This window comes from Solea senegalensis, linkage group LG9 (genome assembly GCF_019176455.1).
Source record: "Solea senegalensis isolate Sse05_10M linkage group LG9, IFAPA_SoseM_1, whole genome shotgun sequence".
Taxonomy (NCBI): domain Eukaryota; kingdom Metazoa; phylum Chordata; class Actinopteri; order Pleuronectiformes; family Soleidae; genus Solea; species Solea senegalensis.
This window is the reverse complement of record NC_058029.1, coordinates 4,475,776-4,501,388: the sequence shown is the minus strand read 5'-3', so window position 1 is coordinate 4,501,388 and position 25,613 is coordinate 4,475,776.

The window sequence follows — 25,613 nt, the reverse complement described above, 5'->3', positions numbered from 1 at the left end:
AGCTAAGTGGCTATCTGACGCTACGTGGTAGCTGTCTTAGAATTCTGTGTTGCGGGGGTTAAAACTTCTCACAAGAAACTGAACTTCGACCTCCGACTACAAGTGGAAGTTTATTGTCGGCGACTCTGTGCTGCCAACATTTAGCCAACAATCAGTGACAGTGAAAGAAGCTATTCCCTGTCGCTAAAGTCGCTAAATGACGTCGGCACGTAATTTGCGTGTAGGTAGTTGTAATGGACGCTGTAGGAATGAGTAAAAACCACCCAAAATATGTTTAGAAGATCAAATTTACCTTTGTCTGGGTTTAGGATCAACAAAAGGTGGCGTTGCTTAGGTTTGTTTAGTTTTTTTAGTTTAGTTTGCTTAACTTTATTTTTTCTTAAGACAAAAGAAAAAGACAACTTTTAATTACAAAATGATGGTAAGTAATCTGGCACTAAAATTTGTGAATTTTGCATACATTTTTTAAATAGAATGACAAAAACCAACAAATAGGCAGACTTGAGTACATTAATCCAATGTTTTAATTGCTTTTCTACCATTTTTCTATCAGTTTAATGGACTAAATGTGAATATGTGATTCTTCAGGTGATAAAAGTTAAAATAAAAAAGTGAATTATTTGGCAAATGACCCAGTGAAATTCACTTTAAATAAATAATATGAGTGGAGCAGATTATATATTGTCGTTGTTGATGTTTGCTGGGGACGGGAAGAGGGTTCTGAGTCTCCAATAAGACCAGAGAAAGTCACTTTTTTTGAAGAAAAGAGTCTGTAGAGGGGTCGGAATACTCGCTATTCCGCTGTGCTTGACCTTTTAATAGTTTTAAAATGTTGACACAAAAAGGTATCGACGATTAATGATTTTTGAACATGGAATTTACGTAAGGTTCAAGGAACTGAAAGGTTAATAGATGATGAAAAAGAATCATTAGCTGAAGGCAAACACGGATCTATAACTCGACAACTGCTCATGAAACTGTATGAGAATTGATAAATCAACACCTGGCCGTCTGTGGTAACGCCGCTCACGCGTTTGAGCTTTTAATTTGTGCCGCGCAATCTTTTAACAGTGACATCTGAACATCCTCGTCCTCGCTCAGCCTCACCTGACCCAGCGTGAACCGGATCAGGACCCGACACGTCTGACTGTGTGTCTCTCTCTGCTGGATGCTGTCATGCAGATGTTTACCAGACGGAGCAGAACCTGGTGGAACAAGTCCAAAGGCCTGGTACACGAGGAGCGACATGAAGTGGGACGGCGTTTGGCTCCACACAGTAGAATTAATGATTTGAAGACACATAGTTGGTGAATAATTGATTCCAGCCCCGAGGATGGTTAGGAGCCGAGTAAAAGACTAATAAATCATTTGTGGTGCTGCCAGTTGTCACTTTCAATTATTTCTGGGTTTGTGATAAACTGCTGCACCTGCCAGCTGCTGGTCCCACAATTCCTTGGGGCGGAAAGTGACAACTTTACCCAAACTTTGCTCTCAGCCATGCCAGATACAAACAGCTGCCCTTTAGGGAGCGGCAGTTAGTAAACAGAGGGAAATTGATGGAATAATGACATGAGAATCTGCTTTTCACAATAAATGCTTCTGTGTTCCTGCAAACGATTTCCATATCAGCATTTTTCATCCAGAATGTTAATGTTAAGTTAAATAAGTTAAGTTAAATACACATTAAAGCTCCACTATGTTACATTTAGGAGAGTTTATTGGCGGAAATGTAATATGTTAGCCATACATACATTAGTATACATGTAAAATTAGAAACAACAACATACAATGATCATTCCAGAGGTTTTTAAACTCTTTCATAATGGCTTAATAATACATTATACTGTTCTGAAACTCCATTTAAAACTGTAGTGCGTAGATTTTGGCAATTTTTGTTGTCGTCGATGTTATTTTTCTGCCTCTGTTTGGTCTTCATGAGTCGCAAAGATGTAATATTATTTCTTTGTTGTGACTTTTGTTCAGAAAACTGACTCTGTGAAGCAAAACTATCAGACCTGACTGAGAGCGTTTGTGCCGAATGACATTTTTTGAGTAGTAATCGTCACTTCTGAAGGTTTAAGTGAACTAACTTGTTTACAGTCGTGCTGCTTCACTAGCATGATGTTCCTGTTGCCGCAGAAGACAAATCACTTCCTGTGTGCAGCATGGGAATGTCGCCGGGTGACACGAGCGCTAAACACTGTTTTAACACAGAAAATAACTAATTTCACAAAGGTTTGAATGTAACTGTTAAAAAGTTACACAGAACAGATTCAAAGCAGATCTTGCAAGACCCAAGACTTTGCGAGAAAACCTCCTGATTCTGAGGATTCTGGGTCGGCGGCCCTGACCTCGCAAGGCTGGTTTTCCACTAATAAACAGTAGGGGGCAAATCCTGCATAGTTCTGCTTTTTTCTTTTGAAACCTGCATGCTTTAATCCGCTTTAATCGTCTGATTTCAAGTTTTTTTAAGTAACAGATGATGATTTTTCTCCAAATTCAGTCTTAAGCGCATCTGAAAACCTCCAACAACCGATAATTTGATAAGATCCGGTTCCTAAATAAAGTCCCCCAGCTACACCTGCTATTGAACACTGGTCAGGACTTAATAGCCAAAAACAGAGTGCGAGAAAATGTAGCAGCAGCTGGAAATAAGAAGATACGACACGTCTTTTCACGTCTTTTTTTTTCTTTCTTTCACAATCACTCATCACTGCTTCTGTGATGAGTGATTGACTGACAGATGGACGCGGCTGTTTTAAGAGCTCGCTGCGAGGGAAAAGTGTGATAATCCGCGGCGGGGGGGGAAATAAATAAATAAATAAATAAATAAATATATAAATAAAATCAGGTCTGTCACCTCCTAGCGCATCTGACAAGTATAAATCAAAACTGGTTAACACCGTTATACGTACGCATTCCTACTCCCACCCCTTAATACAACAGATTGCATATTGTAACGTTGAAAGAAAGTGCGTCTGTGGGTGTAAAGACGTCTCTTTTTACCTCTCCTCTCTCTCTCGTTGCAGCAGCAGCAGCAACACGTCGCCGCCGTTAACATATGTGACACTTGTCGGGGGAAAAAAAAACGCCTGTGTTTAAAAATGAGACTAATGCTTATTGAACAACAAGGAAAACACTGTTAAGCGAATAATTACAGAGTTACGGCTCTCGGAGCTTCGGCAGCGTGACTTTAGTCAAAGGAATTATGAGACAGACGGTAACATTTTCATATTAAAGGTCCAGTTTGGATTAAGGATCAGATATATCGTTCATTCATTCATCTTCTACCGCTTTATTCTCCACATGAGGGTCATGAAAGGCGGGGTACACCTTGGACAGGTCGCCAGTCCATCACAGGGACACCTATAGAGACAAACAACTGTCCACTCACATTCAGTGCGTGTGAGAGTGTCCAATTTGCCTAATCCCCAAATTTTGCAGCGTGGCTTCCCACGATTGGTCAAATTTCACGATGACGCTTTCTGACGTAGCTGGATCTCTGCTGATTGGCGAAACTGGTGAAATCTGTCTGCGGAAGTTACCAAATACAGTTCTTTGCCCAGGAACCCCCAAAATACGTCTGCGTAACGTCTGTGTGTTGTGGTCCGCTCATTTGCAGAAGGTCGGAGTGGATACGCAGCATAAATTCAGCAGAATTCAGCACGAGTGGCAGAGAAAGTAGGAAAATACAACATCCTGTGCTGACGCCACATTGTATTTCACTGAACTACATTACATAACGATTCCTTGCAAAGCCAACCAGGGTATTTTGGGGGTTAAGGGTTAAAAAAGCTGCAGTGTCCACTTATTTTGGCTCCATTTCCAGTCCTACTTTTAAGAATATGCTTCTTCATATGTGTTTTAATGGCGTTTGCTGGTGCCGGTCTTATTCTTTAAACGCCCGTTTCCCTAAATCAGGCAGTAAAATGTCAAATGAGACTATTTTTGTCCACATCAGTAAACAGAGAGACACACAGTCTTCCGTCTCTGTGTTCTCTGGTGCAGCTCAGTTTCCTACAGTAGTTGTGATAATATCGCGTTTGACATCCGACAGCGAGCAGGCGAGTGTTAAGTCGTCGGTGTTGGAGTGGAGTCCGTGTGTAAACAGAGAAACAGAGGCAGCCCCCCACCCACCACCAACTCCCCCCTCCCTCAGGGCTTCCAGCAGCTCAAGCAGCATTAGCGCCAACTATCCCCGCCTTTACCGCAGCGTCTTCACGCCTCACTCCTCCTTCCGACACAAATCCGAGGCAACACAAGTTGTCCATTTGAGATAGTGAGTCGATATGGAGATAAAGCCGCGCGGCGCTCGCGAGACGCTGTCATTAAAAAGCGTCGTCGGGGGAGCGGCGGCCTGTTTCCTCTGTCCTCTGCACATTAGTGCGAGCAGCCTCTCGCTGCAGGTGCCATTAAAAATTAAAGGGAATAACCTCGTCTCACTAACTGACCAGAGCCATGATGTCACGCGCGTCCTCGGGTCAGAGCAGGTCTCTGACTTATTGATTGCGCCTCCCTCGCTGTTTTCTGCTGGGATCTTCAGAATGAAGCAACTTCCACTCCACCTTATTAACTTCAACCTCTTTATGGCTCCTTCGTAAAAAGACGGATTGATTTCACTTTTAACGACTAAAGAACTGCACTGGAGCTGTTTTTTTTCTTGGACGTAAATAGCAATACAACCGTTGTTTGGCTTAGCAGCAATTTTAGCATAATTAGCCCTTTAATCCATAGGAAACGTGGGTCATTTTATATTTTATACCACTCTTTCTAAATGGGCACCCAATTTTCAAAGATGGCACAACACAATAAAAAACACAACAACAGCAAATTTGTGCATTACATAGTGATTAAATTACATACACAAATAATTAGCAGGAGGTGTTTAGTAAATTAATAAAACATATTCATAAAAACCTTCAATAAAAGGTTGAGAGAACTCTGTACATTAGTTTGGGGACCCCAAAAAAGGCTCCTATGACACATCAGTGGGTCCCGACCCAGTCTTACCACGGGGTAATTCTTTCATTATACCTACTGTATGTTATTCAATTTGGGGATGGAGGGGCTCAATTTTACACGTTTGGAAAGAGTTAATTAAGAAAAGCAGAAGGTTAAAGGTTAAACTTTAAAGTCTGTGTCACTACAAGCGAAGGAAAAAGCCTGAGTCATACTTTCCCATGAAATTTATATCATGTCAGTCGTAGAGACGACGTATGAAGACAAAAAAAAGACCACTTGTTGTAGCTGTAAATCCATCCAGCTTTAAATCCACCGCTCGTTCTTTATTTTTATAACCATTTTCAACAACCGATATATATACAGTATGTATATATGTTCATACACAGGTATTTAAAGTTGTTTTAAGTCAATCATTTTTGAGTTTAGATTTAAAAACTACTTTATTCACATTTACTTTTTGACTTTTTACCTTTTTTTAAGCATCAAAATGTTTATTAAGTGATATTTTAAAGGGTTTTTTATGCAAAATGAAAATGAAAATCAGGTTGAGTGTGTGAGTGTGTGTTGTGCTGCAGGTGTGTGTGTGTGTGTGGATGATTAAATAACAGGTGTGTGTGTGTCATTGTTCAGGTGGATGCTGGCAGCTGATTGGTCCGGCACAGGATAAAAGGCCGGATTCTCACAGCTGTGATTGATTCACTCTCAGCACAAACGGTGAGTAAGTGTCATGTTTGTGGTTATTGCTGGGTTTTTTTGGTATTTGGGAATCAGGAGTCTCTCTCTTCTTCATACTGTGTCCTGTGTTTTCGTAAAAATGTCTTTTATTTGAGTACTGGAAAACACTTTGATTGTAGTGTCTGTAAGTCTGGAAAACTCAAAAAGCAACACATTCAACCTCCTGTCATCAAAGCTCTGTCTGTCTCATGTGTACATTTTAACTTCACTTACTCACTTTCCGTTTTTTGATAACTGCTTTATCTCTGCGCTATATAAGTTTATCTGAAGAGGATTTAAACGCACAATTAAAAAGTATTTCAGAAAAAGTTCACACCCACCCCTACTGCTATGCTATAGGACAATGATTCACAAAGTGTGGATCACGGACCCTTGGTGGGCCATGAAAGTGCAACAGGTGTGCAAGAACAGGCCACGAAAAAAACATATTCCTTTATCACAGTTCTTGACCACACTTTGAAGTTCGTAATCAAAGGTTATAGTTTGTAATCAAAGCTCAAAGTCCGTAATCACTCTTTGAAGTTCGTAATCATGGTTTGAATTTCGCAATCACAGTTTAAAGCTCATCATCATAGTTTGTAATCACAGCTCAAAGTTTTGAAATCATTGTGGCGTTCTTTATCACACTTTAGAGTTTGTAATCACAGCTCAAAGTTCGTAACTAGAGGTCAAAGTTCGTAACCAGAGGTCAAAGTTTGCAATCAGAGTTCGCAATCAAAGGTCAAAGTTTGTTATCACAGTCCAAGTTCTTGATTACAGTTCGAAGTTCGTAATCAGAAGTCAAAGTTCGTAATCAGAGGTTAAAGTTCGTAATCAGAGGTTTGTTATCACAGTCCGAAGTTCTTAATTTCAGTCCGAGGTTCGTAATCACAGTTCAAAGTTCGTAATCACATTTCAAAGTTCATTTTAATCGCAATGCAAAGGTTTTTGAAGTTCTTACTCAAAGTTCGTAATTGCAGTCTGAAGTTTTGAAGTTCGTAATCACAGTTTGAAGTTTTTTTTAATCACAGTTCAAAGTTCAAAGACTGACGTTACATTAGTTTAGAGATTAAGCTCGTTTATATGCAGGGATTTCAGAAAGTCTTCAGAGAACTTTGACACACGTGATCGGTCTCACAGCGTCCTCTGCTGGCAGGAGATCAGTGGAGCAGCTGAAGCAGCTGCAGTCACGTGACGTGCTGAGAAACGGTGATGCGGCTGATGGTGTTGGAGTGAGTGGCAGCTGTGGCAGGAGGCAGTGAAGGCAGGAAGTGCAGTAGTGGGGGCTGTGTTTTTTGGGGGTGGTGGTGGTGAGGAGGAGGACGAGGAGGAGGAGCTGTTTGTCAGCGGTTTGGGATCCGCGAGGAACAACAGCGTTGCTCCTGTGCGTCTGCTCCCTGACACTTCTCTAATCTGATAACGGATGAGGACAGGTTGCCTCGCCTGTACCTGGCAACTACCTTCCCCAACCTGCACAGGCGGATTCCGGGGGATAAGGCCAGGCTTGGCAAACGCTGGCGTCCCTTGGAGAATAGTTAAAGGGTGATTAATCATTGTTTAGGCGCAGAGTGTGCTCGGAAGAATGGGAGAGCGGCGTTCCACACCTCTGAAGCAATTAATCCCTGTGATCTCCACCAGGTTTGTCTTGTAGATAAGTCGGGGGTACAGAACTGTTCCTAATTTATCAACCCACTCATGCCATCCGGCATAAAACACAATTTATTCCCGCTCATTTATAGTCAAATTTTTAAAGGGGGGGGGGTAAAAAAAAAAGAGTAACTTTGCCACCACACGCGAGCGGTGCCTTATATTAGCTTCATATAAACTAACTACCCCAGATTACAATGGGAATCTGGGTTTATTGTGCACATCTGGTGGAGTCACAACGCATTTTCACATTGGCTGTCAGAATTCTTTTGAGCGATTGTGGCATAAATCATTTTGCTAATCAGAAGCATAAGTGACACGAAGGCATCTCCCCTCCTTGGAACAAAAGGAGCAACATATGGCTCTAAAAGCACTCGGCTCTTTTATTTCCAAGGTATATAACCTGTGCATAAACCAATATTATTGGACTGATTTGCATTTTTCCTTCATTCCGGGACTGTTTTTCAGATCTCATATCTCCACAGATGACTTCAATAATGGATAAGAAAAGCTTTTCTCCCTCGTTATATATTTGATTCTCAACCTGAGTGCAGTTAAGCAAAGCATAAGACTCGGCTCGATGGTTTGTTGCGAGGTGAATTATGGCGCGCGCGCGTGTGTCGTGATTGGAAACGAGGACGTGGACGCCGCGGCGCGCACACGCGTGACGGATTTATGGAAATACGCGAGGCCGCCACCAAAAAGTACAGTTCCCGCCGCTAATAAACAGCATTAACGCAACCCAAAACGACATTGATGTGACGAGATGAATTCTTTTATTACGAGTGGGCTCTCTCTGGATCTCTCCCTGCTTTGCTTCCAAATCATATTTGCCTCCTAAAAAGAGGAGGAGGACGCGGAGGGAGGGAGGGAAACACACATTCTTGCCAATAATAGTAAAATGGCTCCTGTTTTAATTGCATCATTACGTACCCAATATCAGCATCCTGCCTGCCAATATCAATATTGCCATAACATGGGTGGAATATAGATGACCCAGGGTATGCGTGGGTCTTCCATGAGTGCCTCCATGCCAGACTCATCCCATTGCCCGCTGTGCGGGGGAATGGGAATGTGGGCCGGATAGCAGCTCGTCTTTCTAATGTCCCCTCATATTCCCTTAATTGCTGACGGATCTTGTTTGGATTTTGATGGCGGCTTGGAATCTGTGGTCGCTACACATAGGAATTGATGGGCCTTGAGGGAAACATCATGTTACCCCCGTACGTGTGTGTGTGTCTGCATCTGTTGGTCCGTATACGTGCAAAAAAAAAAATTAGCTCTATTGTAGAAATCGAGAGGCGGCCGCTGGCTTTTGAATAATGTATTCCTACATCACGATGATGTAAGTAATATAAATGGGGGTCAGCGGGGTCAAGTACAGGGATACACACACACACACACACGCAGCAGTAGCAGCAGCTGGTTAACTGATGACGAGAACACACACACACACACATTTGACTTGAAGATAAAAAAAACCACGACGTGTGCAGCGTGGATTAAAAGCTGTCGTCGTACACGTTACTATATTTCACTCCAGCTTCGAAGTCTTTGAGCCCATAATTATGACAAAGAACATCCCAGTTTTGTCTGTTTTTTTTTAATGACATTTAACAATTAATTATTCGGTTTCTGTTCATATTTGTCTCATATACGTGGGAGGCTAACAGATGTTGCCGGGGTTATCGTGAGAGCGACAGTGATCCATACGTTAACACGATCTGTCTGTCGATCACTGAGCGTGAGAAATATGAATATGAGACGCATTAAAAGTCCAGAACTTATGGATAAATCATTTATTTGTCAATATTGTTCTTCCATTTATTGATTAAACCCATATTTGACTGTTCAAACTGATCAAGTTCAGAACCCAAGCAAATGTGTATGAATGTACTTCTTTAATGACCACTCAAAGCCACAATAGCAGTACTTTTATTCATATTTACACTATTCTAAGTCTCGTGAAGTAGAAATACATTTTTTTGATACTTTTTTATACAATAAACTTTGAAAACGAAAGGGAATTTCAAATACAATGGATTTGTCACGATAATAAATGCATTGTTATAGATACGTTTATTACGTGTAAAGCTTGTATATTAATATTTTGATAATCTAATGTTTATCTTAGGTGCCATTGATTTTAAAAGTCTGAAAAACTCTTTCATTATTGACTGTATATCACATGTACGTGACGACCTGAGGGTAGAACAGAACAGAGTGGTGAATCTTTTAAAAGTAGACTCAAGATTTACTTTTTTTAGTAACACCAAGTAGATGTGCTCTCAGACTCCCCCTACAGTTGGTAAATGGTATTGTTTTTTGTGTGCCGGTGTACGATGTTATAACGTTGTATTCAAAGTATGTTCACAATGGAGGCCACATGGTGGAGTAGTGGCTAGCTGGATCGAATCGCGGTCCAGCGTAGGGCCTTCCTGTGTGGAGGTGTCCTCACATGTCCTCACATGTCCTCACATGGGTTTTCTCTGGGTTCTCCGATTGGTTTTCCTCACACCAAGTCCAAAAGATTGCAGAGGTCAACTGGACGCTCAAAATTGACCGATTTAGAGGGGGTTGGTCTCCTTGGTCCACGGGGTGAGTCCAACCTTCACCCTGTGTCAGCTGGAGGTCCAGGAGGATAAAGCAGCAGATGATGAGTGAGTGAGTGAGTGAGAGTGAAAATGAAACCCTGAAAAGAACGACAGTGCTTTAGTTTTGCTTTTCACCTATGAGCGGGAGTGAAGTATTGTTTTTAGTGGCTCCGTGTCTGTCTGTTTGTTTGTGCTTCCACACTTGCACTTGCCAACATGACCAACAGAGGCCGCCAGAGGCTTGTTGCACGAATGTCTGCCGTCTCTGATTGCCTTGTTTTTGTAGCTTGTGTTTTCATGCAGGCATATATCACCGACTGCTCATTGTTTGAATCACTTGATTCATGAACGAGATGATAACACGTTCTCTGGATATAAAGATGACAAGCAAACTATTTTCACTTACTCATCCAGCAGAAATGGAACCAGGCCGCCCTCGGTCGAGCGAGTGAAAGCCAGATATTGTTCCGTTGTCCGTCCTCTCATTCTCTCGCTCTCCTTAAGCGTCTTCAGTGCTTGCCATGACGTCCACTCGCGGGTGAATCGTTCCACCTGAGTCACTTTGCACAGTATTGTCATTGTTTAACGTTCTGATAGCGTGATATGTTCTTTGAGTGATACAGGAAGTGAGTGCTCTTGATTTTAAAATCTTCTCTTTGAAGAAGAAGGAGGAAAAGGTTGTCGGAATATAAGTGAAGTTGTAGGAAATTGTCAAATGGTCTCATTATAATCAAAGAAAAGGAATTTAAGAAGCACATTTTATCCCTATTGATTGATTGATGACTCTTATCTGCCCATATACAGTATGTCCATTGTGTCACTCAACAACTTCACAAGTCAGTGTTTACAGAACAGTGAGTTCATTCATTTCATCACTGACCTGAGTCAAACATCAAAACCAGGCAGCGACATTTCCACACACACACACACACACTGCTGAAACGCTGACCTTTTTCACGAGACCCGTGCTTTTATTCTGAAGTCGAGTCGTGTTCGCATTAGTTTTTTTTTTGTGCACCTGGTTTGATTCCGGGGGCCGCACGTTTGGCTCGAGACGGCGCGTTGTTTTGTCTCCTGATGATGGAGGCCTGTGATTGATGGACGAGGTCCAGGACATCTCCGATCGACAGCTGTTGATAGCTCTGAAATCGAGCGCAGCAGTCGGAGCGTAACAATGAGCTCATTGCGCTCTCGGCTTGGTCGCCAGCCCAGCAAACTCCCAGCACTGGGGGGACTTCATGAATTTCAACTGGGGCCACAAACAAAAATGTGAGTGCACACGGAAAATTGTGCTGCGGTGGAGGGAGAGGGACTAAACTCAGAACATAGGCCTGATAATTACAATAATCACAGTGGAAGAGGAAGCTGAAAACATCTCTGGAGCACACACACACACACACACACAGTTCCTCCATTTTGAAATAAAGGACAATTTAACATTAACATTAAGGTGTTTTCGCAGGGAAAGGGAAAAGTGTGAGTGCATTGATGTGCGATCTGTAACTCTTTGTGATCATTTCCCTGTGAGAGCACTCCTCTGACATGTTTAGCCTCTGTGATGTCATTCGTTTGAGCAGTTTGGTGGAAACAGGTGACTGTTGTGGGAAACACATTTTATTAAAGAAATCCTTCAAGTCTGGTGGAATAAGTGCAAAAAAAAAAGAAGAAAAAACAAACCCAGAACGTGTCTGCAGTGAAATTGATCAAAACAGTGGTTATTTTCCTTAATACTTTACAAATGAAGGAGGAGGAGGCATAAAAAATGTAGAGGGAAAAAAACACAAATGCTAATATTGTACGTGTTCAAAAAGGAGCAGTTTTCACTTATTATTTCACCCACTCGTTGCATTATTAATGTGAACGTTACACAACCACATGTAATATAATGTAAATATTAACAATGATCTCTCTTTTTTTTGAGTACAATTGGATTCCATATAAATATGAACAGTTAACAACCTCATACATACAATTTATATTTGTATTGTTTGACAGAACTTTCTATATGTGATTCTTTTTCTGTTCCTTAAGAAGTTCTCTCAGAACAGTTTCAAGAAATGTCTTCAAAACTCCCCAAAAGCTAAACGCTGTAGTACATATGCCAGGCCTGTATGTGGCACTGTAACTGCAATGCACCGGCTTTGTCCGTCAATTCTTCGCTCCTGCAGAGAATTATACGAGTGCTATTTTTTTTTAATGCCTTTAATTGATAGTCAAGTGCAGAGAAACAGGAAATGGGGAGGCAGAGAGAGGGGGAACGACATCCGGTGCGGGATTTGAACCGGGGTCGCCTGCAGTGAGGACTATAGCCTCGACATGGGACGGCAGCTCTACCAAGTGACCTAACGCCGCCCCTACGAGTGCTATTTTTGCCGGATGACGGAACACAACATTTTAATTACACAGAATTCATCACCAGCGGGACAGGAAGTCGTCGTAACAAATGTACACGCGTGCAGTGGAATCCGGGGTTCTGCGTCCAACAACAACAACGACGACACGCGCAGATCAGGTCTGATCACTTGCGATATATAATGTGAACAGTTGGTCAGGAAGATCAGATTCTACGGAGGCCACTTACGGTGGGAAATATTTTTAGACGTAAATTTTGCGTTCCCTAGCGAGTTACTTTTTGTGTTCCCTCACATTACCTTCCCCTCCCTGGCTCCACGCCTCCCCCCCCCGGTGCCTCAGGCAGCTCTGCCCATCCATGCATGGCACTTGCTCCCTGCGACATCTCCCCGGAGCTGCTCGGCCCCCGTGCCCCAGGCCAGCACTCACCCTCCAGCTGGAGCTCCAAAGCTCCAATAAATGCTGCTACAAATACAAAAATAACTTTTGTGTTCCCTCCCCGGTGTTCGCCCGGCTCTCCCTGTAACGGACGCAGCTCTGCCCGGCCCTGTGTGGCACTTGCTCCCTGCTCCATTCAGTGCTGGCCTGGGGCTGCGGAGACTTGTTGCGGGAAAAAGAAATTGCAAGGGAACACCAAAGTTTGGTCCCACCGTGACCCTAACCGGGCTCTGTAAGGTTCTGATCGGTCTGCAGTCTAAACAAGGCCAAAGTGAGTGATTTAACAGTGACAAACACAAATAAATTGCGAATAAACCGACTCCACATTAACTTCTGAAGCCATTTCATGGTCCTTTTTGTGCTCTCATTTCTTACATATAGTCCCCCTTTTAAGGAGTGTGTGAGCATTGAAGCTTAGCTCCATATTGTGGTTTTTTTGACTTAAAGCCATCCATACTTCAGCTTTAATTGGACAGCATCACACTGTAATAAGCTGTGGTTGCATGGGTTTGATGCCCGAGCCCTCAGAGGTTACCAAAGCACCGGCACCACATCTGAGTTCAAATTAGCATTCTGGGCAAGCAGAACTCCCCCGGCTTAATTAAGGTAAATTCAACATCCTAGTTCATCATCGGGGCTTTTATATAAAGTTAAAGCCAGTTGTGATTGTTTGGCAGCTGTTTATTTCTTATATTAAAAAAGGAAAACATTACACTGCAGATGATTTGGCATCGCCAGATTTTGAATTTGAGCCCCCCCCATTATGGGAAATCTGGGTTTGCGCAATGATTAAATGCTTAATAAAAAATTCATTGTTGTTGCCAACATCTGTATTGTACGGGCTAACGGCTCACTGGAGTGTGCGAGACTTGTAAAGTTTCCAAGCGCGGCGTTTGGAGAACCCTGGAAAGTTCACCTCAAGAGTTTGCCTCCCTCATTACCGCCGTACTTCTGTGTCTGCGATTAGACGGAGAACATCTTTAATTGCTTTAAAATCTGAATGCATGATAAGAATGGATTAATTTGATTTCTCTGTTCCTACAAGTAGCAGATGGTTTATGTCTTCCGAACGCTCGTGCTGTAAAATGAGATCCCCAGCTCGTCTCTGATTGGTCACCGTTAATGAAGCATGCTGGGCTGATTATTGATTTAGAAAATGAGGACGACACAAGCGTCGTGTGCGCTGCCGTAATAAATTAAAGACGAGCTCTGTTTGGTGTTTTCTTTTTTTTTTTTGTGGGAGGTGACAGGAACGCACACCTTTTTTTTTTTTTTAAATAACACAAAAATATTTGATTTTGCTTCCAGGTGGTCTCCGGCCCGTCAAACTAATTTTATTGTTTATTTTAAAACAGGCACTTTTATAGTTGCCACTAACAAGCAGATGGTCGACTTGACTTATTTGTGTTTTGTGTTTCTGAATGACCGATCAGATGCATGATGGGAAACGCAATGAGCTGCTTGTCAGGGAAGAGACAATTCACGAGAGAGGGCCCGCGGAAGCTGCATACATCCCCCAATTTGCTCCCATCTCTGCGGTTTTTAAGGTTAGTCATTTTTTGTATTATTATTGGCTGTTGCGAGAGCAGCTGTTCCCCAGCCTCCTTCCCCTTTTTTTTCCCAAATTACCATCCTCACACTGACAGACAGGCAGCTGATGGGGAAACTCACTGCGTGCATGAGGAGAACCAATTCAGCGATGAAACTAATGTGCTGCATCAAGGGGGAAACGTGGCGTTTTCTTCTGAGGGAAGAGACCGAAAGTGAAAGAGGTGCTAGAGAGTCTGAGTGTGTGCACACCTGCTACAGCTGGAAACTTTCTCTCTGGATTAGATGTGGGTTTCCCAACTTTCACATCACTTCCAGCCTTTAGTCATTTATTTATTCATTTATTCACCTGATTTTTTATTTTTATTAATTAATTTTCTCCTTTCCACATAATGCTTTGTTTTTTTTTTAAAGCTGTTGAATCCACACTGGCAGCCTTCCACTCCTGGAAATGAAAGCACCCACAGTTACTGCAGTTACAGTTTTAATATCCAAATGAAAGTACTACGGGTAACAGTCGGTACATTGACATGCATAGTTTAATCCAGCTACTGTAAGGCCGTAGCAGGATAACTTGCTAACTTGATAACTAAGTGTGACTCCGCCTCCATAGGTGGTGCTCTATCTCTCTGTAACAGCTTTTTTTCTTCTGAGACTTTGAGCAAATCAAAAATTTTGAACATTTATCGCTTATTTCAACCCAAACAAACAGAAAGAGCTTGTTTTGCCTGAATTTTTTTATAAAATGTTGAAAATGTCCACAATGTTCACATTTTGGTGTCCACTGAATTTAAATGTCCTTTTGATTTGACACACACACACACACTCATCAAGCTAACAGCTGCGCAACTGTTTGACAACTAATTGGCAAATAATAATTGAGTGTGAGAAGGGGCGGGACACCTCTGAGTTTGATTGGGTAAAAATGTAAACGGGGTGTGTTTCATTATTGAAACCTTTGGCGAGCTACTTGGACAGGGACTGGGAGCTACTGGTAGCTTGCGAGCTACTCGTTGGAGTTTCCTGCTGACTTTAATGCCACAGAAAAACAGACAGAAAATGGTGAGATTGATCATGCTGTGGTTCTGTATGTTTCATACATGCTGTTAATTGTGATAGAAATTAGATGGAGCATGGCATTGCTGCAGTTTATACGTCGTCTCCTTCTACTTCCGGGTCAAAGACCGGGGAGGACATTTTGGTGCGCGTGCAGAACGCCAAGTGCAACTCCAGTCATAGGCGCAGGAGTAATCGGACTATGAATCGCATTATCCAGGTATGTTAGTCTGACTAAGACGAGCTTGATTTGCTTACGTGACATTAAGAAAACGGAATTATTGTCTTAGTATGACTAAAATCAGACTTTTAACGTGACTTCAAACACACTGACTGTCAAATGTGACAAAAGCACGACAACAAGTGTCCAAAACTAATGCCCAGTATCTGAAGTAATACCTGAAAGTTAGCCATAAAATGTTTTTAAAGCAATAGCTGCTCAAAAACTCCGTCCTGAAGCAGTTTGACGAGATAAAGTGTGGGTGTGTTTTGGGGATAGCGTCACGTAAATGACCATGCGGTCTCTGTCTGAAGAGCTGGAGAGGTCATTTAACAGCAAAGTGCAACTAAGGATGATTTGAGTATTTGCATTATTCAGAAAGCAACAGCGGCAGCAGAAGCAATGGATCCCGTTCAACGTCCCCCACTGTGCTCCCTTTGTGGACATGCGGGCCTTCAGTTTGTCCAGCACAGTGAGCTCCTTTGAGTATAACAACAAAGCACTCAGTGATTATCTACCGCTGAGGTCTTGTGTTCATGTCTGATTCCACTGACATGCAGTGCAAATATTTATAATTACCTTTCGCTCTGTGGTACGAGTCTGCCTCGAGTAACCCGCTGTGGAGTTTTACCACCTGTTACTAATCGCTGTGTGAATTCGTCACGGCACCGGCAATGATTCAAAGCAACACCGGGCAACGCACACAAGACCCTCCAGGAAACGCAGGCAAGCGGCAGCAGCGGCGGCGGCGGCGCGGTGTTCACAGAGCCAAGGGAGCGACTTCATGGATTTTTTGCATCATTAACTATTTATGAGTTGCCACTTCATGTTATTTACAGTGGACTGATGGTAATGCTGTTCAGAGCTCAAACGGCAGGCAGGGGGCCCACTGGGACTGCGGGGTGGAGGGTGCAGCGGGAGGCGAAGGCATGTGTGAATCTGTTAAATATTGTACGCAGACGCCACCTGCAGCTGCGAACGTGGCACGGGGGTAAAGCGGGGCGAGTTGGGAGCAACTCTGGAGGGACGCACAAGCACACACACACACACAAACACACAGAAAATAAAAATCAGCAGACTGCAGCAGAGCATGCAGACAAGGCTTTGTGTACAGGACACGCTGTGACTATATAATGCATAAGTCAAACTCTTACCACAAGCCACAAGGAATATTCAGTTGACCTGGTTTATAGCTTTAACCCACAAGAGCTGGTTGCATCACCATTTGCAGTAAATGTGTCATAGCCGAGGAAAAGATCGTGCATCATCTTCTTCTGCACTTAAAGGCGTAGTTCACCAAGAAACAGGAATTCCACTCACTACACTACACGCGTGTCATCATTTTAGATAAGAGTATAATGTGTTGTCCTGCGTCGCATGTTTTAACAGCCGTGACACAGCAGAGCACAGTTGTGTGTGTGTGTGTGTGTGTGGTCCATGTACATACACAGTCACAGAGTTGCTGAGTTTGTATGTGGCAGGTGGGGTGGGGGTGCGGGTTGGATGGGGGTGTCAACTCAGCACATTCATTGTGACATCTAATGGCGAGACTGCAGATTGCAACAAACGCAGCAACTCTTCCACTCACCCGTCCCTTTCCCAAGTGTGTCGTAAAACTATGGTGGCCTTCGTTTACCAGAGAGGGTGTAAACACTCTTTTACAACCCCCCAAACATCCACCACCCCACTTTCACACTCACTCTGTCATTTGCTGCTTCTTCTTCTTCATTGGTTTCTGTGGATGTGAGCGGAGCTGTTGTTGTTTCTTGTTTGCACAGAACACGCCTGCAACAGCACGTTCAGTTGAGCCAAGATGGCGGCCTTCATAAAACAGACCACCTGACTCATGAGTTACAATTATACTTTACATATTATATTACATATTATATATATTTCTATATACAAGTCCAGCAAGCCATTTATTAAAAATGTGTTGGATTTAACTGCAATCCTGAAAATATGCTTGTCTATCTATAGAAAAACATAGCTAGCTAGCTAGATAACTACAAGAGTTGGTGGTTAGCTAGATAACTACAAGAGTTGGTGGTTAGTTAGATAACTACAAGAGTTGGTGGTTAGCTAGATAACTACAAGTGTTGGTGGTTAGCTAGATAACTACAAGAGTTGGTGGTTAGCTAGATAACTACAAGAGTTGGTGGTTAGCTAGATAACTACAAGAGTTGGTGGTTAGTTAGATAACTACAAGAGTTGGTGGTTAGCTAGATAACTACAAGTGTTGGTGGTTAGCTAGATAACTACAAGAGTTGGTGGTTAGCTAGATAACTACAAGAGTTGGTGGTTAGCTAGATTACTACAAGAGTCGCTGGCTAGCTACATAACAAGAGTAGTTTGCTAACTAGAAGCTCAGAAGCTACAGGAGAAGCTATCTATCTGAGGTGTAAAGGTAATAAAATAATAAACACGCATTTTCATAACTGTGAATGTACAATATTATATATATATAATAAAATATGCAGTGAGAGTGGCCGTACGTCCAGATTTAGGCTGGACAGTCCAGATTTTAAATACCATGTGACCTCCTTTTTAGAGTTACACTGCAACACAGCATAACTTCCAATGCCCTGAGATCTGTGGTCTAACAAATGACTGGCTGAAAGCACATGTCAATCAAATATGTCTGATGTATCATAGGTTAAAATGTAAACAAGGCTTCCATGTGCTCGCTACGCACGGAAAAGGCAGCTGCTGTTCACATGTCAGAAATGTAATGAAACACAAAACATCTTTAAATTCTAAATAGTCAAAAGACTCATTTACTTGATATGATGCAGATTTATTTATTTTTAATTTGTACTGTCTGCAGAGATTCAACAGAAACATATATACAGTAGTTCTAGCTCTATTTTCCCCCCAAACATTTGAAGTCCAGAAAGGCCCACAAATCAAATCTCAGTTGTCAGCTTTCGAAACAGATGTTTTGTTGTGAATAAATACAAATACTGTGAGGTATTTCTGTTACGCACACATCATGATATATCATAAATGAAATAGTCTTATCTCATTATACCACTGTTATGGACAAAATTGTATTTTAGTGTAGTGTAGTTGTGTGTTATCCTTTTTTGTTGTGCTCTGGAAATCACCACCCTATATGCAGTAACTTATATATACACACATATATGTATATATATATATATATATATATATATACATATATGTATATGTATATATATATGTATATGTATATACACAGCATGTGAGGGTTGTAAAGAAAAAGAACATTTTACTGCACTCTGTCCATGTTTTAAGCATGTCGTCCTCTCAAACTGAGATTCAGCTAAACAATATCTACATTTAACTACAAATGTTTTAACACAACAATGTGTCACAATCACTTTCACAACTTGACATGCAAACTGTAAATGAAACACTTGGATTGTCAAATCAGACAAACAGCTGTCACACACTCGCTCGGTGTGGATGCTCTGAAGGAAATGAGTGGACCTGTCAAAAAGGAAAAAAAAAGGAAGATGAAGGAGAAGAAGAAGAAGAAGTGGTAATTTGAAGTTGAGTTACTCTTGAAATACTTGAAATTAAAGTTGTGCAGCAGTGGTGATAAACAAGAAAGCTCATTTTTTTGTTGTTGTTGTGATGAGCAGCAACATCCTCAGAGTTGCCTAAAGACTGTTGCTTCGAAACACTGGGGGACTTGTTGTTGCCAACGTTGGATATGATTTTTCATTTTGTTGATAACTGCTGGGAGTCCTGCCCATCCACACTGTTTTAGTTTATCAGCACCCCGAGGCTTTTATACTGTATATGTTCGCCAAGAGGGATAGCATCTTTGTTACTGCAGGATTTTCATTAGGTCTCGGGTTGTTGTTTGTTGTCTGACATTTCTGTGTTTGCAGCTTTTATGGTCCAGTTTCTGCTCTGCCTTTTTCTTTGCACAGTTTTATTAGAAGAGGCTTTAAGTGTTCACATTCCTCCACAAGGTTACAGATGTGCTCGGAGGCGTGTTGTTTGACACTTTTGTTCTGGTTCAGCTGTATTTGTAATAACCTTTTACTATTGGATATTCATGATTAAAAAAAAAATATTCAGATTATGTGTTAATATGTAATGATTCTCATGATTCCTCTTCATGTGAGACAGCCAAGGCGACTCCCTAGTGCCCCCTATTGTCTTCTGTAACGAGAGACCTCACAAAACCTCACCAAGCTGCAACAGTTTTTCCGATATTCGGTCTGAAACTGGTCTTGAAATGTGATCTGCTGCTTGGTGGATATCTACATCATGTATTTATGTTAAGCTGCCATCAATCCTTCCTTCTCCAAGAGAACATAACATGTAGAACATACTGTAACTTGATGTTCTCTCCTTGTGTGCATGGGGTTTCTCCAGGTTCTCCAGTTTCCTCCTAATATGGGGATTAGGTAAATTGGACACACTAGATTGACCATAGATGTGAGTGTGAGAAAGTCAATGGTTGTTTGTCTCTATATGTAGACGTGTGATGGACTGGCGAGCTGTCCAGGGTTTTAACCCGGCTTTTCCACTTATGCCAGTTGAGAACCCTCACGTGGAGGATAAAGCGGTAGAAGATGAATGAATGGATAACTTGTAGAAATGTTGCTATGACACACATGAGGTATTTGCCTCAACTTCACATGTCTTTTATCAACTAGCCTAGGTGAAGTCAAACGAATCTGCTAGAGATTTGGTTGGATCCGCCTGGCAAGGATGCCATTTTGGCTAACTGTGACACGACTAATTGCGTGTTTCCACCGCAATTTTTTGTGTTTGCATGAGGAGTAGTAGCAAAATCACCGGCCCCAATTGTTCCATATGTTTGGTACCCTTCACTTTGGGGGTACCACAGTAATGGTACGGTACAGTACGGGTGGAAGTAGACCCACGACAGTCAGCTGATTGGGGGTACAGGAAAGCGGCACTCCCTTTCGACCGGTGTTTCTTCAACGCCCGCAGTCTATTCTCAAACACAAACCGAGCAAGAAAAAAAAGGATTTGCTGGACGCCCTCCATGGTTGGTGCACCAGTGCAACGTCACACTACGTATCTCGCAGCGCACACCCCGCCTACCAAGTAAAGTTACTTACCGTACCATACCATGAAGGAAACGCGGCTAAAGTAGCGACGTCTAGCAGCTTTTGTATTCGTCCAACATAACGGCCACCGAAGAGCAGTTGTCTTTCGAATCGGGTGAACTGAAAGTCGTTACTAGATCGCCACTGCTCTTGGGAAAACTACAACAATCACGTATGTCGACAAGTTTCCCATCTCTCTGCATGTCGATCATTGGTCTGATTGTTTGTAGGTGTATCCAAATCTGTCCTGAGTCCTTTTGATCGACGTCTGTTGGTCACACCTCTTGGAAGACGGAGGCCTCTTTGAGATTGCGATGCATTTTAACTTTTTATTTAGTACAGAATCGACCATAGTTTCCAGAAAAGTAACATAGCAATATCGGCAAAAGTTCTTCACATTTAGATCTTAAGCTTCAACATAAAACCTCATAAAACCAGTTCAGCCCGAGCGTCTTGACACATACTCTCTCTCCGCCGAGGTTTCCTCTTTAACAAAAAGCCATATTTTTCCGATTTCTCCAGGCCAAGCTCTGCTTGATCTGCTCCACACATTAATGTCTTCCTTATTTTAAACAGAGGCTTAAAATTGACAGCATCCTCAGCGATCAGCAGTGTCAGACGACATCTGAGTCACTCCACGTCCAATTTGTGGAGACAAATGTGGAACACGGTGTCTGCTTCCATCCAGACATCCCATCCACGCCTGTATCCACTTGTACTCACCTGCATCCCCTTGATAATGTCGACTTTTGCTGCCTATGAGGGCCTTGATGTTGGCTCATTAAATAGCCTCTTTCTGCCAGTTATTTATACTCCTTCAGTTCACAGTTTGCAGCTATAAATATTGCCTTGCTTCCTCCCGTGGAGCTGCAGTGGAATAGTTTTGTTCATGATCTCCTTATTTTCCCTCTGCTGTCATCTGAACAACATAAAACAGCCTGTAATTTGACCATTGTGATCAGGGGACGGTGCTCCGCTCTCAGCAACAGGCGTTGCAGTGTGATGTCGGCCGGCTAATCCGCCGCCACCCAGAATTCCCTTTGAACACGACTGACTGCGAGGCTAATTTTTATTAAGTGAGTGCACGCATTATAGTCAGTGAAGCTTCAAGGAGTTGTGGTCATGACAAGCGAGAGCCCGAGAGCTTAAATTACCAACTCTTTACAACCACTGAGGCTATAATTAGCCTGAAATTAACAAGAAATGTGTGATTTAATTATTCAAAGCATTTATTTTTGGGGGGCAGCCCATAGCCAAGCGGAAACAGAGCTTGTGACCAAAGGGAATGCCGGTTTGAGTCCCGGCCTGTGTCCATATAACCCTGAGCATGGTACCCAATCCCCTCAAATTGACATTTAACGTACTCCCTGCGTCGGTCCTTCCTTTGTTCCTCTGAGGGAAGTGTATAAGCCCAAAAATGCTCTAATATTGTATTAAGCAAAAGTAAAATAAACATCAACATTTTGAAATCCACTGGTGTCAAAGTGACATACAGTACATTTCCTCTTCGCTATAGTTTTATACCTGTGTATCTTCAAATCATTTTAACTGTGTCATATTTGACCCGTGTAAATCTCTAGTTTGATGTTTTGGGCGTAACCGTGACAACGTCATGCTGGGTAAATATTAAGAAGTTGAAAAAAACAAGGAAACTATACTCGGCTAGAAGAGTTGAGGTTACTTGCGGGCGTTTTGTTTCCTGTTGTTATTGAATAAAAAGTGTTTCACGCTGTCTAAACGTGTACACATGAATCATAAACCCAACGTATTGATTGTACACGGATTAATTGGAGATGACACTCTTTCTCTGGCAGGCTTCACAGTGATGGGTGTTCACCATTTATTTATTAACACAGCATTGACCCGAGGCTATGGGGGTAATCTTTGTGTTTTTCTTCCTATTTCTAAATGCAGACTGTGTAATAAATCCATTAAAAGAAGAAGAAAAAAAAAAAAAAGACGGGGGAGAAAACAGCGCCCAGATACTAATGCGGTGAGATTGACATCCAGATAAAGAAGAAACAGCGATACAATGACGGCATGACAATCTCGCCAATGCGTTTTTATGGCGACGTATAATCAAAAATCCTTTTATCGATGACACATCAAGGAGCGTTTAGTTTATGCTCCGCTTAATCCTATTGACTATTTTGCGATTTCTCTCGCCGTCTCTCTCCCCTACTTGTTCCAATGTGCTATATTTGTCTCGTAAATACTGGATATTTCGGCTTGACAAATTGCTACACAGGCACAATCCTATTAACGGATGTGGCGTTGTGTTTCGGTGCCAGTGACATTCTGTTTGGGCGTTGCATTAGACACTATGACTACTGTACTGTGTTGTCATTAAAGGATAATGTCGGCATTTTGTATTTTTAGACATTTTAATTCAGCGCACCACTCTTTCTCATTATCCGCCTTAACAAGCCAGACTGCAGACTTTTGTTGTTCTAATGTGCCACACCATCCCTTTCATCAATCAATCAATTAATTAATCCTTATTTATCCGGCACTTTGCTGAAACCAAGTAGACAAAGTCTTTTATAAGTGACAAATGAGCAGTGAAAACCAAACCAATGCAGCGATAGCGAATAAAGAATTATAAAAAGCTTGTTTCCAATACGTTAAATATGAGTGAGTCAGTGCTATTAGATCAAGACGTAATTGAATTAAAAGAAAGGAAACTATTTTAAATCTAATTAAAGTCTTTTATTTAAAAGAAAGAAACATTTTGTGAATGTGTGAACCTAAATGAACTTTTAATAAAACAGTGCACAGTGTGTTTATGCTACACAGATGTTATTTTCAGAACCGTCTTTATACGTGATCATGGAAGATGTAAAACACCACAAATATCTGACCCATTTTTATAACTTTAATGACCCGTAATGGACATAAATGACCCCTGGTTTTAACCAGCATTAATCAGAGATGGTGTGTCCCCAAGGGGTTTTTCACTCTAATCAAGATTTTTAAATAGATACATGAAATTAATTTTATTCACAAAGGAGAAATATGCCAACTTTTTCCATTAAATGTGTTTTTCCAATCATTTTTTGCAAATGTGAAAGAAGTCCTTTAAGAGGAAGTTTAATGCATTTCCACAAGAGATGTTATCTTGCGTTAACTAGTGCATATACGTAGCTTCACCTCTTTATCTCATATGAAAGTGAAACCTAAATATTTCTCATGTTTGCTGCCATCTTGCTCTGATTATAAAAAACACCAAACATATGATGTTTATGTTTTAGTATAATGTATAATCGGTATTATTTTTTGCCTATCTCAGGCTGCATTATGCGTTATCGTTTTTATAATTGATGCATTGCTTGGTGTTTGGACCATAAAATATCAGAAAATGATGATTAGTGTAAAAAAATATGTACCAGTTTGATAAGAACTAACAAAGATTTGAGAATCCATCCTTCTGAAAAATGTATATACAGTATTATATAGCAGCCAACAGGGAGCAATCAAGATATTTTAGCATTATTTTCAGCACTGTCTTTTATTATATGATTATTTGATTTTGACAGTTAAAAAAACATAAACAATGAATATTTGTGTTTCAAATGGCATAGTATTAAAATTGTTGCACCAAGTGAAAGTGCATGCTGTTTCTGTAAGAAAAACAAAATAAATACAACAGCAAAATCCTTATATTTAAAATACTTGTCAGACACCCTATGCTAACAGTTAGACCTAGCTAACTCTCTTCTGTTACCATTTAGTTATAAGTAAAGTTATTAGTATATAAGTAAAATGTCTGAGCACCATGGTCATCATCGCTAAATGCTAACTCTGCCTATATCTCCCTGTGACTCAGCGTTTTTCCTGTAGTCTCTGAAATATTATTGAATATGAATACAGTATGTACAATTTTGTGCTGTTTGTTCGCGTCACCAATGAAAAAAACATGGAGTGAGGAGAAACTACCTTTGTAGCTGGCTAGCTTTAAGCTAGCAACTTGAGGCTGGAGTAGATGGTGCTAGCATAAACGTCCAGTTGAAAAGTGTTGTCGAGTTACTAATTTGACGTTAGTATCTGATAGCTTAATATAAACCAAGTTAAAAGACAACTTGTCCATTAAAATGCTGCACTTTGCTCCAAACAGCTAACTAAGCTTTTTAAATGTTAAAAATCAATTAGCAAATATCACCGAACTTTAAAAATATCATATCCGTGTGTCATCAGAGGCACAATTTAACTTGGAACATGGAAATGTAAACATGTTGTGTGACTTGACCCAGAGGTATGGTAATATAGATAATATTGTGAAGTTAAGGCACATTACAAAGTAAAAACTTCACTGTGCCACCTGCGCTTCACTTCCCGCTATCTCGTTTTATATCTGTCACACACAGTGGAAGGATGCAGGTGCAGGAGGTTTAGAAGCTGCTGTGGGTTGAAATCAACATCTTGACAGGTTGAAAACTACCTTTGTTGTCTTCATTTCAGCGAATCTGGTCTTTACAAGACATTTGACGATAGTTTTTTTTTAAAATGATGTCTGGGTTTATTGTGCCTTTACAGTTTGTATAACTTGAATAGACACTTTTTTTGTTACGATGATTATGATGTGTCAACTGATTGTACAGTGTCACAGTGGAAGATGAAAGAAGGCGTCTTCCTTCGTCTTCTGCATTTGCACCAATCAGCCACGACAATGAAGGTTTATTTATTTTTTTATTTTTTTTAGCCGCCTCTGTTAAAGTATGTCATTTAAAAACTTCATTTGAAGTTTGAAGTTTTTTCCGTGGCTTTGTGGCCTGAGAAAGTCAAAAACTTACTGATCTGCCTCAATAATACACTGGTTCTCGGAGTTTTTTGCGTTACTAAAATGACTCGTTTTCTGATGTTTTTTGTATCTAGAAGAATTAAGGTTTTTTTCTCTAATTCACTCTAAATTCCTTAAGATCTGGGGACCTTTCAAAGATTACATTAGAAATGAGAACCTTCAATTTACAAAGTGACCAAAGTATTACATAAATATATATAATTTCATTCATTTCT